This window comes from Rhipicephalus microplus, chromosome 2 (genome assembly GCF_043290135.1).
Source record: "Rhipicephalus microplus isolate Deutch F79 chromosome 2, USDA_Rmic, whole genome shotgun sequence".
Lineage (NCBI taxonomy): Eukaryota > Metazoa > Arthropoda > Arachnida > Ixodida > Ixodidae > Rhipicephalus > Rhipicephalus microplus.
Genome location: NC_134701.1, coordinates 199302503 through 199312318, shown reverse-complemented (window position 1 = coordinate 199312318; position 9816 = coordinate 199302503). Strand labels below are relative to the sequence as shown.

General features: G+C 48.2%; 26 non-coding genes across 26 annotated transcripts; all 26 read right to left on the bottom strand.

Moving 5' to 3' along the window:
- Window positions 1-5200: 5200 nt before the first annotated feature.
- Window positions 5201-5273, bottom strand: TRNAV-AAC (transfer RNA valine (anticodon AAC)). The gene has a single exon. It is a non-coding gene; the product is annotated as a tRNA-Val (tRNA).
- A 71-nt stretch (window positions 5274-5344) lies between these two features.
- On the bottom strand, window positions 5345-5417 carry TRNAV-AAC (transfer RNA valine (anticodon AAC)). Its single transcript has one exon. It is a non-coding gene; the product is annotated as a tRNA-Val (tRNA).
- Window positions 5418-5488: 71 nt separating this feature from the next.
- TRNAV-CAC (transfer RNA valine (anticodon CAC)) lies at window positions 5489-5561 on the bottom strand. The gene has a single exon. It is a non-coding gene; the product is annotated as a tRNA-Val (tRNA).
- Window positions 5562-5634: 73 nt separating this feature from the next.
- On the bottom strand, window positions 5635-5707 carry TRNAV-AAC (transfer RNA valine (anticodon AAC)). The gene has a single exon. It is a non-coding gene; the product is annotated as a tRNA-Val (tRNA).
- Window positions 5708-5923: 216 nt separating this feature from the next.
- TRNAV-CAC (transfer RNA valine (anticodon CAC)) lies at window positions 5924-5996 on the bottom strand. Its single transcript has one exon. It is a non-coding gene; the product is annotated as a tRNA-Val (tRNA).
- A 71-nt stretch (window positions 5997-6067) lies between these two features.
- Window positions 6068-6140, bottom strand: TRNAV-AAC (transfer RNA valine (anticodon AAC)). Its single transcript has one exon. It is a non-coding gene; the product is annotated as a tRNA-Val (tRNA).
- A 72-nt stretch (window positions 6141-6212) lies between these two features.
- Window positions 6213-6290, bottom strand: TRNAV-AAC (transfer RNA valine (anticodon AAC)). The gene is given in 2 exon segments: window positions 6213-6248; window positions 6254-6290. It is a non-coding gene; the product is annotated as a tRNA-Val (tRNA).
- Window positions 6291-6363: 73 nt separating this feature from the next.
- TRNAV-AAC (transfer RNA valine (anticodon AAC)) lies at window positions 6364-6436 on the bottom strand. Its single transcript has one exon. It is a non-coding gene; the product is annotated as a tRNA-Val (tRNA).
- A 216-nt stretch (window positions 6437-6652) lies between these two features.
- On the bottom strand, window positions 6653-6725 carry TRNAV-CAC (transfer RNA valine (anticodon CAC)). Its single transcript has one exon. It is a non-coding gene; the product is annotated as a tRNA-Val (tRNA).
- Window positions 6726-6796: 71 nt separating this feature from the next.
- TRNAV-AAC (transfer RNA valine (anticodon AAC)) lies at window positions 6797-6869 on the bottom strand. The gene has a single exon. It is a non-coding gene; the product is annotated as a tRNA-Val (tRNA).
- A 72-nt stretch (window positions 6870-6941) lies between these two features.
- Window positions 6942-7019, bottom strand: TRNAV-AAC (transfer RNA valine (anticodon AAC)). Its single transcript is given in 2 exon segments — window positions 6942-6977; window positions 6983-7019. It is a non-coding gene; the product is annotated as a tRNA-Val (tRNA).
- Window positions 7020-7092: 73 nt separating this feature from the next.
- Window positions 7093-7165, bottom strand: TRNAV-CAC (transfer RNA valine (anticodon CAC)). The gene has a single exon. It is a non-coding gene; the product is annotated as a tRNA-Val (tRNA).
- Window positions 7166-7238: 73 nt separating this feature from the next.
- Window positions 7239-7311, bottom strand: TRNAV-AAC (transfer RNA valine (anticodon AAC)). The gene has a single exon. It is a non-coding gene; the product is annotated as a tRNA-Val (tRNA).
- Window positions 7312-7530: 219 nt separating this feature from the next.
- Window positions 7531-7603, bottom strand: TRNAV-AAC (transfer RNA valine (anticodon AAC)). Its single transcript has one exon. It is a non-coding gene; the product is annotated as a tRNA-Val (tRNA).
- Window positions 7604-7676: 73 nt separating this feature from the next.
- On the bottom strand, window positions 7677-7749 carry TRNAV-AAC (transfer RNA valine (anticodon AAC)). The gene has a single exon. It is a non-coding gene; the product is annotated as a tRNA-Val (tRNA).
- A 73-nt stretch (window positions 7750-7822) lies between these two features.
- TRNAV-UAC (transfer RNA valine (anticodon UAC)) lies at window positions 7823-7895 on the bottom strand. Its single transcript has one exon. It is a non-coding gene; the product is annotated as a tRNA-Val (tRNA).
- A 71-nt stretch (window positions 7896-7966) lies between these two features.
- TRNAV-AAC (transfer RNA valine (anticodon AAC)) lies at window positions 7967-8039 on the bottom strand. The gene has a single exon. It is a non-coding gene; the product is annotated as a tRNA-Val (tRNA).
- A 72-nt stretch (window positions 8040-8111) lies between these two features.
- On the bottom strand, window positions 8112-8184 carry TRNAV-CAC (transfer RNA valine (anticodon CAC)). Its single transcript has one exon. It is a non-coding gene; the product is annotated as a tRNA-Val (tRNA).
- Window positions 8185-8257: 73 nt separating this feature from the next.
- TRNAV-AAC (transfer RNA valine (anticodon AAC)) lies at window positions 8258-8330 on the bottom strand. Its single transcript has one exon. It is a non-coding gene; the product is annotated as a tRNA-Val (tRNA).
- Window positions 8331-8700: 370 nt separating this feature from the next.
- Window positions 8701-8773, bottom strand: TRNAV-UAC (transfer RNA valine (anticodon UAC)). The gene has a single exon. It is a non-coding gene; the product is annotated as a tRNA-Val (tRNA).
- A 72-nt stretch (window positions 8774-8845) lies between these two features.
- On the bottom strand, window positions 8846-8918 carry TRNAV-AAC (transfer RNA valine (anticodon AAC)). Its single transcript has one exon. It is a non-coding gene; the product is annotated as a tRNA-Val (tRNA).
- Window positions 8919-8990: 72 nt separating this feature from the next.
- On the bottom strand, window positions 8991-9068 carry TRNAV-AAC (transfer RNA valine (anticodon AAC)). The gene is given in 2 exon segments: window positions 8991-9026; window positions 9032-9068. It is a non-coding gene; the product is annotated as a tRNA-Val (tRNA).
- A 71-nt stretch (window positions 9069-9139) lies between these two features.
- Window positions 9140-9212, bottom strand: TRNAV-CAC (transfer RNA valine (anticodon CAC)). Its single transcript has one exon. It is a non-coding gene; the product is annotated as a tRNA-Val (tRNA).
- A 73-nt stretch (window positions 9213-9285) lies between these two features.
- TRNAV-AAC (transfer RNA valine (anticodon AAC)) lies at window positions 9286-9358 on the bottom strand. The gene has a single exon. It is a non-coding gene; the product is annotated as a tRNA-Val (tRNA).
- Window positions 9359-9574: 216 nt separating this feature from the next.
- Window positions 9575-9647, bottom strand: TRNAV-CAC (transfer RNA valine (anticodon CAC)). Its single transcript has one exon. It is a non-coding gene; the product is annotated as a tRNA-Val (tRNA).
- Window positions 9648-9718: 71 nt separating this feature from the next.
- TRNAV-AAC (transfer RNA valine (anticodon AAC)) lies at window positions 9719-9791 on the bottom strand. Its single transcript has one exon. It is a non-coding gene; the product is annotated as a tRNA-Val (tRNA).
- Window positions 9792-9816: the final 25 nt, after the last annotated feature.

Genomic DNA, 9816 nt, shown 5'->3' with positions numbered 1-9816 from the left:
CCTGCCAGGGATCGAACCTGGGGTCTTCCGCGTGTAAGGCGGATGTGATAACCACTACACCACAAGTTTTTTTTTTCTTTATTGCCTGCTTAGACGTACACATAGAAACACAAATACAGTCAGGGAACACAAGTAATAATGCAAGGCACATAAGACATAGATACATAAATGGGCATGGGTAAAATGAGACACCAAACTTTGGCTGGCGTGTAATGGCTAAAATCGTCTCATGTTCATGAGTGGCTCGATCCTCGATACCCATTCAGGTATCGGGTCTAAAGATTTATGTGCTTCCAGGAACCTGCCCACTGATTCGCGGAAGTACTCTTGTGCCGATCTTGCATCTATATCTACATGTCGTGCGGCCATGCAGGCCTTCCATATGCAGTGCAAACCCAGTAGCATAACAGCATCAAACGGGACACCTTCTTCGTTGTCCACTGTTAGGAAACGAATTCCTTGTGGGTCTAAAGGAAGGTCTTTCTTTAGCGTTCTTTGTAATATATCCCAGAAGAACACGCCTTCCCAGCATTCTAAGAAGACGTGCTCAATGGTTTCAGGCTTTCTGCATAAAAAACAGTGCACTCCCCATGGTACATACATTCCTTTTTCCTGTAGCCATGTTTTTACCTCTAGTGTCCCGGTGTGCAATCTGAAGAAAAAGGACTTGGCTCCTGGAGCTACATACATATGTTTGACACGCTTCAGGACATCACTTCCAGACTTGGCACTATATATTGTGCGATACAAAGGCACGGGGAGTAGTATATCAACAAGATCTTTGTATAGCTTCCTTCGTTTCACTCCCGCCAGATATTCGCATGAGAATCGAGCACGCAAGAACTTATAAGCCATCACAACCTCCTTCAAAAAACCGAAAACCCCGCCTTCAATACACTCGGTGGATACCACAAAGTCCGGCACAAGTTTGCAAAGTCTGAGCTGTAATACAGTGCGCAAAAAGGGGTCCTTCACATCCCTAAGGAAGCAGAACCGGTTCACTATTTGCCTCAGGAATAAGTGCGACAGGCTAAGACCTCCATGACGTACACGTCGGAACAAGTTGGTGCGGCTTGTCCTCTCCCAACTCGATCCCCAAACAAAAACAGCCAGAATTCTGTGGAGCTTTTGTATGTTAATGCGTGAGCAGTGCAAAACACTCAACACATACCAAAGTTTAGTAATGAAAAACACATTACAAACCGTGGTACGTGCAAACATAGACAATTCCGAGCCCTTTGTCCTCTCAGTCCTTCCACGCATTTCCGCAACTTGGTTCTGCCAGTATGGTTCACTGTCCCGGTAAAACTCTAAAGGAACGCCTAGGTATTTCGTGAGAGTGGAAATCCATTGAATGTTGGCAAAGGTACTGGGTTTCATTGTCCATGCTCCATGCCAGATTCCGAGGCTCTTGCCCCAGTTAACTGCACTGCCACTAGTAACACAATAACGCTTCACAATTTCCACAGTTTTCATGATACTGGCGTGGTCCCCACAAAACACCGCGATGTCGTCCGCATAAGCGAGTAGTTTTACCTCCGCTTGCTGCATTTTAAAGCCATTGATACAGTTCGCCCGTATTACGCTGAGGCACAAGGGCTCAATATATAAAGCGAAAAGTAACGGCGATAGTGGGCACCCCTGGCGCACCGACCGCTGCACTTCGATAAGCTCTCCTACTGACTTATTTATTATCAACCTTGTCGTGCAACCCCTGTACGCCATTGCGACACCTTCCATGATTACAGATCCTACGTTCACGTACTCCAGAATGGCAAATAGTATGTCGTGCGGTACCCGGTCGAACGCCTTTTCCAGATCCAACTGGAGCATTGCGACCTTCTCGCACAATACGTCACAACACTCTAGTATGCTTCTCGCCGTATGAATGTTCGTGAAAATGGTTCGTTCCTTGATACCGCACGTCTGGTGTGGTCCAACTATATCTTTCACTACTGTTTGCAGTCTTTTAGCCAACACTTTCATGAATATCTTATAGTCGACGTTCGCTAAGCTGATAGGGCGATATGCTGTTACCCGCTTTAATGTGTCGCGATCATCTGTTTTCGGGATAAGAACTGTGTGTGTGGACAGGAATGAAGGTGGTAGTCGTTTGCGCTCATATGCATCGTCTAAAATTGCGGCCAGTATAGGGGCTACTTCGTACTTGAACGCCTTATAAAAATCGGCTCCTAGCCCGTCGGGCCCGGGAGATTTCCCACGTTTCAAATCGTCTATCGCCACCGCAATCTCATCGGCCGTAATACGGCGCTCTAACATTTCCTTTGAGCTATCGTCAATCTTTGGCATTAAAGGCATGAATTCCGTCTCGAAACCCTCTACGTCCACCGAACAACGCGCGAACAGCTTTCTGTACAACGCTGTGAACACGTGTTCGATGCCGCTCTGATCATATAAGATAACACCGTCTTGTTCCACTTCGTGAATCTCGTTCCGGCGGGCCCACTTTTTTTCCTTTGCGAGGGCTCGTTTAGTTGGCGCCTCGCCTGTTATCGTTGCTTCTACTCTAGCTCGCACCAACGCTCCCCGATAGCGTTCGATATCAGCCTGCTCAAGTTTTTGCTTCAGTGTGTTAATGTCGTCTTTGAACGTCCCAGGCGATAGGCTTTCTTCATAAGTTAGCATTTGCAAGCTTTGCCGCAGGTTTTCCTCGTACTTATTCTTTTCGTGCTTTAAAGCGCTCGCTCGTTCAAGTGCCTTCAATTTAGCTGTTTGCTTAAATGTTTCCCATTTCTCACATATTGTTGTGTTTGTCTGGTTCTTTATCTCTTCGAGCAGGGCTAACACTTTCTCACAGAAAACCTCATCCTCCAAAATTTTAGCACTAAGTTTCCATAATTCCCACGCAAACTTATTTCGGTTTTTCGCTTTCTTATTAACATCGAACATGACTAGACAGTGGTCGCTGAATGACACCGATTGCACACGATATTCTTGCGCAAGTGCTATCAATTCAGCCGGAACATACACTCTGTCCAGTCGGGCGTGGCTGGCTGCTTGGAAATGCGTGAAGCGCACACTGCGGTCGCACTCCAAGCAGTCCGCCACGTCCTCAAGCCCGTATTCATCAATTAATTCGCGAAGCTCAGCCGTGCTGGCGTCTCTATATGCTGTACCACTTGATTTATCACGCGCTGCCAGTACACAATTAAAGTCCCCCATCAGTACCAGGTTCCTTTCGACGTTGCAGTAATTTCTGACACTCTCGAAGAAATGTCTTCGTTCGTCGAGCAAATTAGGAGCATAAAGGCATATCACTCGCCATTTAACTGAACCATAACGAAAATCACACAAAACCATGCGCCCCGCCAAATCTGACCTCACGCCCCTCACTTCAAGGCCTGGGTGTTGGCGCACAAAAAGAACGCACCCTGCGGATTGCCCTATGGCGTGACTCACACCCGCGTAGTACATTGACATGAAAGGTAGCACCATACTCTTGGTCTCATCTTCACTTCCAATTTTGGTTTCTTGTATGGCAATGATGTCTAAATCATGTTCGATCACCAGTCTATACAACTGTCGTTGTTTTCTCCTCGCCGCAAGCCCTCGAACATTAATTGTAGCAAATCGCAAGGATTTATCTGGCAGCGCCATTTGAATAATTAATAATAGAGACCCAGAGTATGGGCTTATGCTCCTGTCTACACAAGACCTTGGGGCCCGCGACATAGGTCGGGGCTTACACAGCTTACTGCTACGTGACCGGGGGCAGTGGCGGCGGCTTCGTCGTCGCCGTCAGCCTCCGATCCTGTGGGATGTTCGGCCGTGGCCGCACTGTCGGTCGACGTACAGGGGTTGCTTTTGCTGGAGGTTCATCGCGACTGCTTGGGTCGGTAGATTCGCTCTCTCCCTCGGCGCCTTCGTGTGATCGCTTATTCGTCGTGGTGCCCTCCTTGGAAATGTCCATTTCCTCCACAACTTCCCTGTTGACCTCTTCTGTCACGTTGCTTTTGTCCTCCTGCGTCTGCAGTGCTTCCGAGGAATCATTTTTCACCAACAATGTATCTTCGGCTTTGAGGTTCGTCGACTTTACGTGAGCACTCTCACCCGAGATTTGCTCAGCTGGCACGCTGTCCATCGTGGCACTTTCTGCCTCCACTCTCGCTGCTGCCTCGGAATCTGCTTCGTCCATTAGGAGCTCCGAAGTGTCGTCGCTTCCCACGGGCCCTGCAACACTGGCGTAGGTACGCACGCATTCCGACTCGTTGTGTCCAAAGCGATGACACAACGTGCACCGTGGTACCTTACAGTCCCGACGAATGTGTCCAGTGCACTGGCAACGAAGGCATAGCGGTGCCCTTCCCGGCACCACCACAAGAGCCAGCTCACCAGCAATCCTTATTTGATGGGGTAAATCTTCTGGCTTGACTCCCGCCTTAAGTGTCATCGCCACATTTCGCGTCGTTGACGCCTTGTCAGTCACACCACTGACCTTCCACCGTTCCTTGATAATGTCCGTCACTCTGCCATAGTTCAGGAAGGCCGCTCGCACGTCGTCGTCCGGTACGGTAGGCAGGAGCCAGTGCAGCTTCAACCGAAGCTCCTGGTTCGATGGATCGATGAGGAGGCAACGCTGGCCCTTCACTTTCACTTCCGCTTTTTCCAGCAGCCTCTTCGCACCTTCGGCACATTTGAACGTGACGGCTCAAACGTGATTCATTTGATACGCACCCAAGGCCGTAACCTCGGAGAGCAGTTTCAAATCACTCAGCGTATCCGTGAAGTCTTCTACACGGTAGGGCCGTGCCCTCACATCCGCGTGCACAAAAACGGTATTCAAAACCAGACGTCCTGAAGGCAGACTAGGCAGAACAACGCGATACTCGTTATCCGAGGCAGCTATCACCCTGTTTCCGCGGCCAGAAACGGCCGCTGATACCGCTCCGACGGAGCCCATTCCAAACGCGTCCGCTCGCTATCGCGGCCCGAAGTGGAATCCCACCGCTACACCACAAGCACAGCTGTGCAGAGCTCTCATGAATTAGTCTTTGTTCAATGACGTATATTGAAACTACAAAAAAAGAAGTGCTTTTGTGCCTGCCACGGATCGAACCTGGGGCCTTCCGCGTGTTAGGCGGATTTGATAACCACTACACAACAAGCACAGCTGTGCAGCGCTCTGACGAATGAGTCTTTGTTCAATGACGTATATTGAAATTAAAAAAATAAATGCTCCTGTGCCTGCCAGGGATCGAACCTGGGGCCTTCCGCGTGTTAAGCGGATGTGATAACCACTACACCACAAGCACAGCTGTGCTGAGCTCTCATGAATGAGTCTTTGTTCAATGACGTATATTGGAACTAAAAAAAGAAACGCTCTTTTGCCTGCCAGGGATCGAACCTGGGGCCTTCCGCGTGTTAGGCAGATGTGATAACCACTACACAACAAGCACAGCTGTGCAGAGCTCTCACGATTGAGTCTTTGTTCAATGACGTATATTGAAATTAAAAAAAGAAATGCCCTTGTGCCTGCCAGGGATTGAACCTGGGGCCTTCCGCGTGTGAAGCTGATGTGATAACCACTACACCACAAGCACAGCTGTGCAGAGCTCTCACGATTGAGTCTTTGTTCAATGACGTATATTGAAACTGTAAAAAAAGAAGTGCTCTTGTGCCTGCCAGGGATCGAACCTGGGGCCTTCCGCGTGTTAGGCGGATGTGATAACCGCTACACCACAAGCACAGCTGTGCAGAGCTCTCACGAATGAACCTTTGTTCAATGACGTATATTGAAACTGTAAAAAGGAAGTGCTTTTGTGCCTGCCAGAGATCGAACCTGGGGTCTTTCGCGTATTAGGTGGATGTGATAACCAATACACCACAAGCACAGCTGTGCAGAGCTCTCACGAATGAGCCTTTGTCCAATGACGTATATTGAAATTAAAAAAAGAAATGCCCTTGTGCCTGCAAGGGATCGAACCTGGCGCCATCCGCGTGTGAAGCGGATGTGATAACCACTACACCACAAGCACAGCTGTGCAGAGCTCTCATGAATGAGTCTTTGTTCAATGACGTATATTGAAACTAAAAAAAGAAATGCTCTTGTGCCTGTCAGGGATCGAACCTGGGGCCTTCCGCGTGTTAGGTGGATGTGATAACCACTACACCACAAGCACAGCTGTGCAGAGCTCTCACAATTGAGTCTTTGTTCATTGAAGTATATTGAAAATGTAAAAAATAAGTACTCTTGTGCCTGCCACGGATCGAACCTGGGGCCTTCCGCGTGTTATGTTAAGCGGATGTGATAACCACTACACCACAAGCACAGCTGTGCGGAGCTCTCACGATTGAGTCTTTGTTCAATGACGTATATTGAAACTGTAAAAAAAGAAGTGCTCTTGTGCCTGCCAGAGATCGAACCTGGGGCCTTCCGCGTGTTAGGCGGATGTGATAACCGCTACACCACAAGCACAGCTGTGCAGAGCTCTCACGAATGAACCTTTGTTCAATACCGTATATTGAAACTGTAAAAAGGCAGTGCTCTTTTGCCTGCCAGAGATCGAACCTGGGGCCTTTCGCGTATTTGGTGGATGTGATAACCACTACACCACAAGCACAGCTGTGCAGAGCTCTCACGAATGAGCCTTTGTCCAATGACGTATATTGAAATTAAAAAAAGGAATGCCCTTGTGCCTGCAAGGGATCGAACCTGGCGCCATCCGCGTGTGAAGCGGATGTGATAACCACTACACCACAAGCACAGCTGTGCAGAGCTCTCATGAATGAGTCTTTGTTCAATGACGTATATTGAAACTAAAAAAAGAAATGCTCTTGTGCCTGCCAGGGATCGAACCTGGGGCCTTCCGCGTGTTAGGTGGATGTGATAAACACTACACCACAAGCACAGCTGTGCAGAGCTCTCACAGTTGAGTCTTTGTTCATTGAAGTATATTGAAACTGTAAAAAAGAAGTACTCTTGTGCCTGCCAAGGATCGAACCTGGGGCCTTCCGCGTGTTATGTTAAGCGGATGTGATAACCACTACACCACAAGCACAGCTGTGCAGCGCTCTGACGAATGAGTCTTTGTTCAATGACGTGTATTGAAACTGTAAAAAAAGAAATGCTCTTGTGCCTGCCAGGGATCGAACCTGGGGCCTTCCGCGTGTGAAGCGGATGTGATAACCACTACACCACAAGCACAGCTGTGCAGAGCTCTCACGATTGAGTCTTTGTTCAATGACGTATATTGAAACTGTAAAAAAAGAAGTCCTCTTGTGCCTGCCAGGGATCGAACCTGGGGCCTTCCGCGTGTTAGGCGGATGTGATAACCGCTACACCACAAGCACAGCTGTGCAGCGCTCTGACAAATGAGTCTTTGTTCAATGACATATATTGAAAGTGTAAAAAAAGAAATTCTCTTGTGTCTGCCAGGGATTGAACCCTGGGCCTTCCGGGTGTGAAGCGGATGAGATAAACACTACACCACAAGCACAGCCATGCAGAGCTCTCACGAATGAGAGTTTGTTCAATAAAGTATATTGAAACTGTAAAAAAAGAAGTGCTCTTGTGCCTGCCAGGGATCGAACCTGGGCCCTTCCGCGTGTTAGGCGGATGTGATAACCACTACACCACAAGCACAGCTGTGCGTAGGTCTCACGAATGAGCCTTTGTTCAATGACGTATATTGAAACTGAAAAAAAAGAAGTGCTCTTGTGCCTGCCAGGGATCGAACCTGGTGCCTTCCGCGTGTTAGGCAGATGTGACAACCGCTACACCACAAGCACAGCTGTGCAGAGGTCTCACGAATGAGCCTTTGTTCAATGACGTATATTGAAACTGTAAAAAAAGAAGTGCTCTTATACATGCCAGGGATTGAACCTGGGGCCTTCCGCGTGTAAGGCGGATGTGATAACCACTACACCACAAGCACAGCTGTGCAGAGCTCTCATGAATGAGTCTTTGTTCAATGACGTATATTGAAACTAAAAAAAGAAACGCTCTTGTGCCTGCTAGGGATCGAACCTGGGGCCTTCCGCGTGTTAGGCGGATGTGATAACCACTACACCACAAGCACAGCTGTGCAGAGCTCTCACGATTGAGTCTTTGTTCAATGACGTATATTGAAATTAAATAAAAGAAATGCTCTTGTGCCTGCCAGGGATTGAACCTGGGGCCTTCCGCGTGTGAAGCGGATGTGATAACCACTACACCACAAGCACAGCTGTGCAGAGCTCTCACGATTGAGTCTTTGTTCAATGACGTATATTGAAACTGTAAAAAAAGAAGTGCTCTTGTGCCTGCCAGGGATCGAACCTGGGGCCTTCCGCGAGTTAGGTGGATGTGATAACCACTACACCACAAGCACAGCTGTGCAGAGCGGTCACAATTGAGTCTTTGTTCATTGAAGTATATATAAACTGTAAAAAAGAAGTACTCTTGTACCTGCCACGGATCGAACCTGGGGCCTTCCGCGTGTTATGTTAAGCGGATGGGATAACCACTACACCACAAGCACAGCTGTGCAGCGCTCTGACGAATGAGTCTTTGTTCAATGACATATATTGAAACTGTAAAAAAAAGAAATGTTCTTGTGCCTGCCAGGGATTGAACCCTGGGCCTTCCGGGTGTGAAGCGGATGTGATAAACACTACACCACAAGCACAGCTGTGCAGAGCTCTCACGAATGGGTCTTTGTTCAATGAAGTATATTGAAACTGTAAAAAAAGAAATGCTCTTGTGTCTGCCAGGGATCGAACCTGGGGTCTTCCGCGTGTAAGGCGGATGTGATAACCACTACACCACAAGCACAGCTGTGCAGAGCTCTCACGAATGAACCTTTGTTCAATGACGTATATTGAAACTGTAAAAAGGCAGTGCTCTTGTGCCTGCCAGAGATCGAACCTGGGGCCTTTCGCGTGTTAGGTGGATGTGATAACCACTACACCACAAGCACAGCTGTGCAGAGCTCTCACAATTGAGTCTTTGTTCATTGAAGTATATTGAAAATGTAAAAAAGAAGTACTCTTGTGCCTGCCACGGATCGAACCTGGGGCCTTCCGCGTGTTATGTTAAGCGGATGTGATAACCACTACACCACAAGCACAGCTGTGCGGAGCTCTCACGATTGAGTCTTTGTTCACTGACGTATATTGAAATTAAAAAAAGAAATGCTCTTGTGCCTGCCAGGGATTGAACCTGGGGCCTTCCGCGTGTGAAGCTGATGTGATAACCACTACACCACAAGCACAGCTGTGCAGAGCTCTCACGATTGAGTCTTTGTTCAATGACGTATATTGAAGCTGTAAAAAAAGAAGTGCTCTTGTGCCTGCCAGGGATCGAACCTGGGGCCTTCCGCGTGTTAGGCGGATGTGATAACCGCTACACCACAAGCACAGCTGTGCAGAGCTCTCACGAATGAACCTTTGTTCAATGACGTATATTGAAACTGTAAAAAGGAAGTGCTCTTGTGCCTGCCAGAGATCGAACCTGGGGTCTTTCGCGTATTAGGTGGATGTGATAACCAATACACCACAAGCACAGCTGTGCAGAGCTCTCACGAATGAGCCTTTGTCCAATGACGTATATTGAAATTAAAAAAAGAAATGCCCTTGTGCCTGCAAGGGATCGAACCTGGCGCCATCCGCGTGTGAAGCGGATGTGATAACCACTACACCACAAGCACAGCTGTGCAGAGCTCTCATGAATGAGTCTTTGTTCAATGACGTATATTGAAACTAAAAAAAGAAATGCTCTTGTGCCTGCCAGGAATCGAACCTGGGGCCTTCCGCGTGTTAGGTGGATGTGATAACCACTACACCACAAGCACAGCTGTGCAGAGCTCTCACAATTGA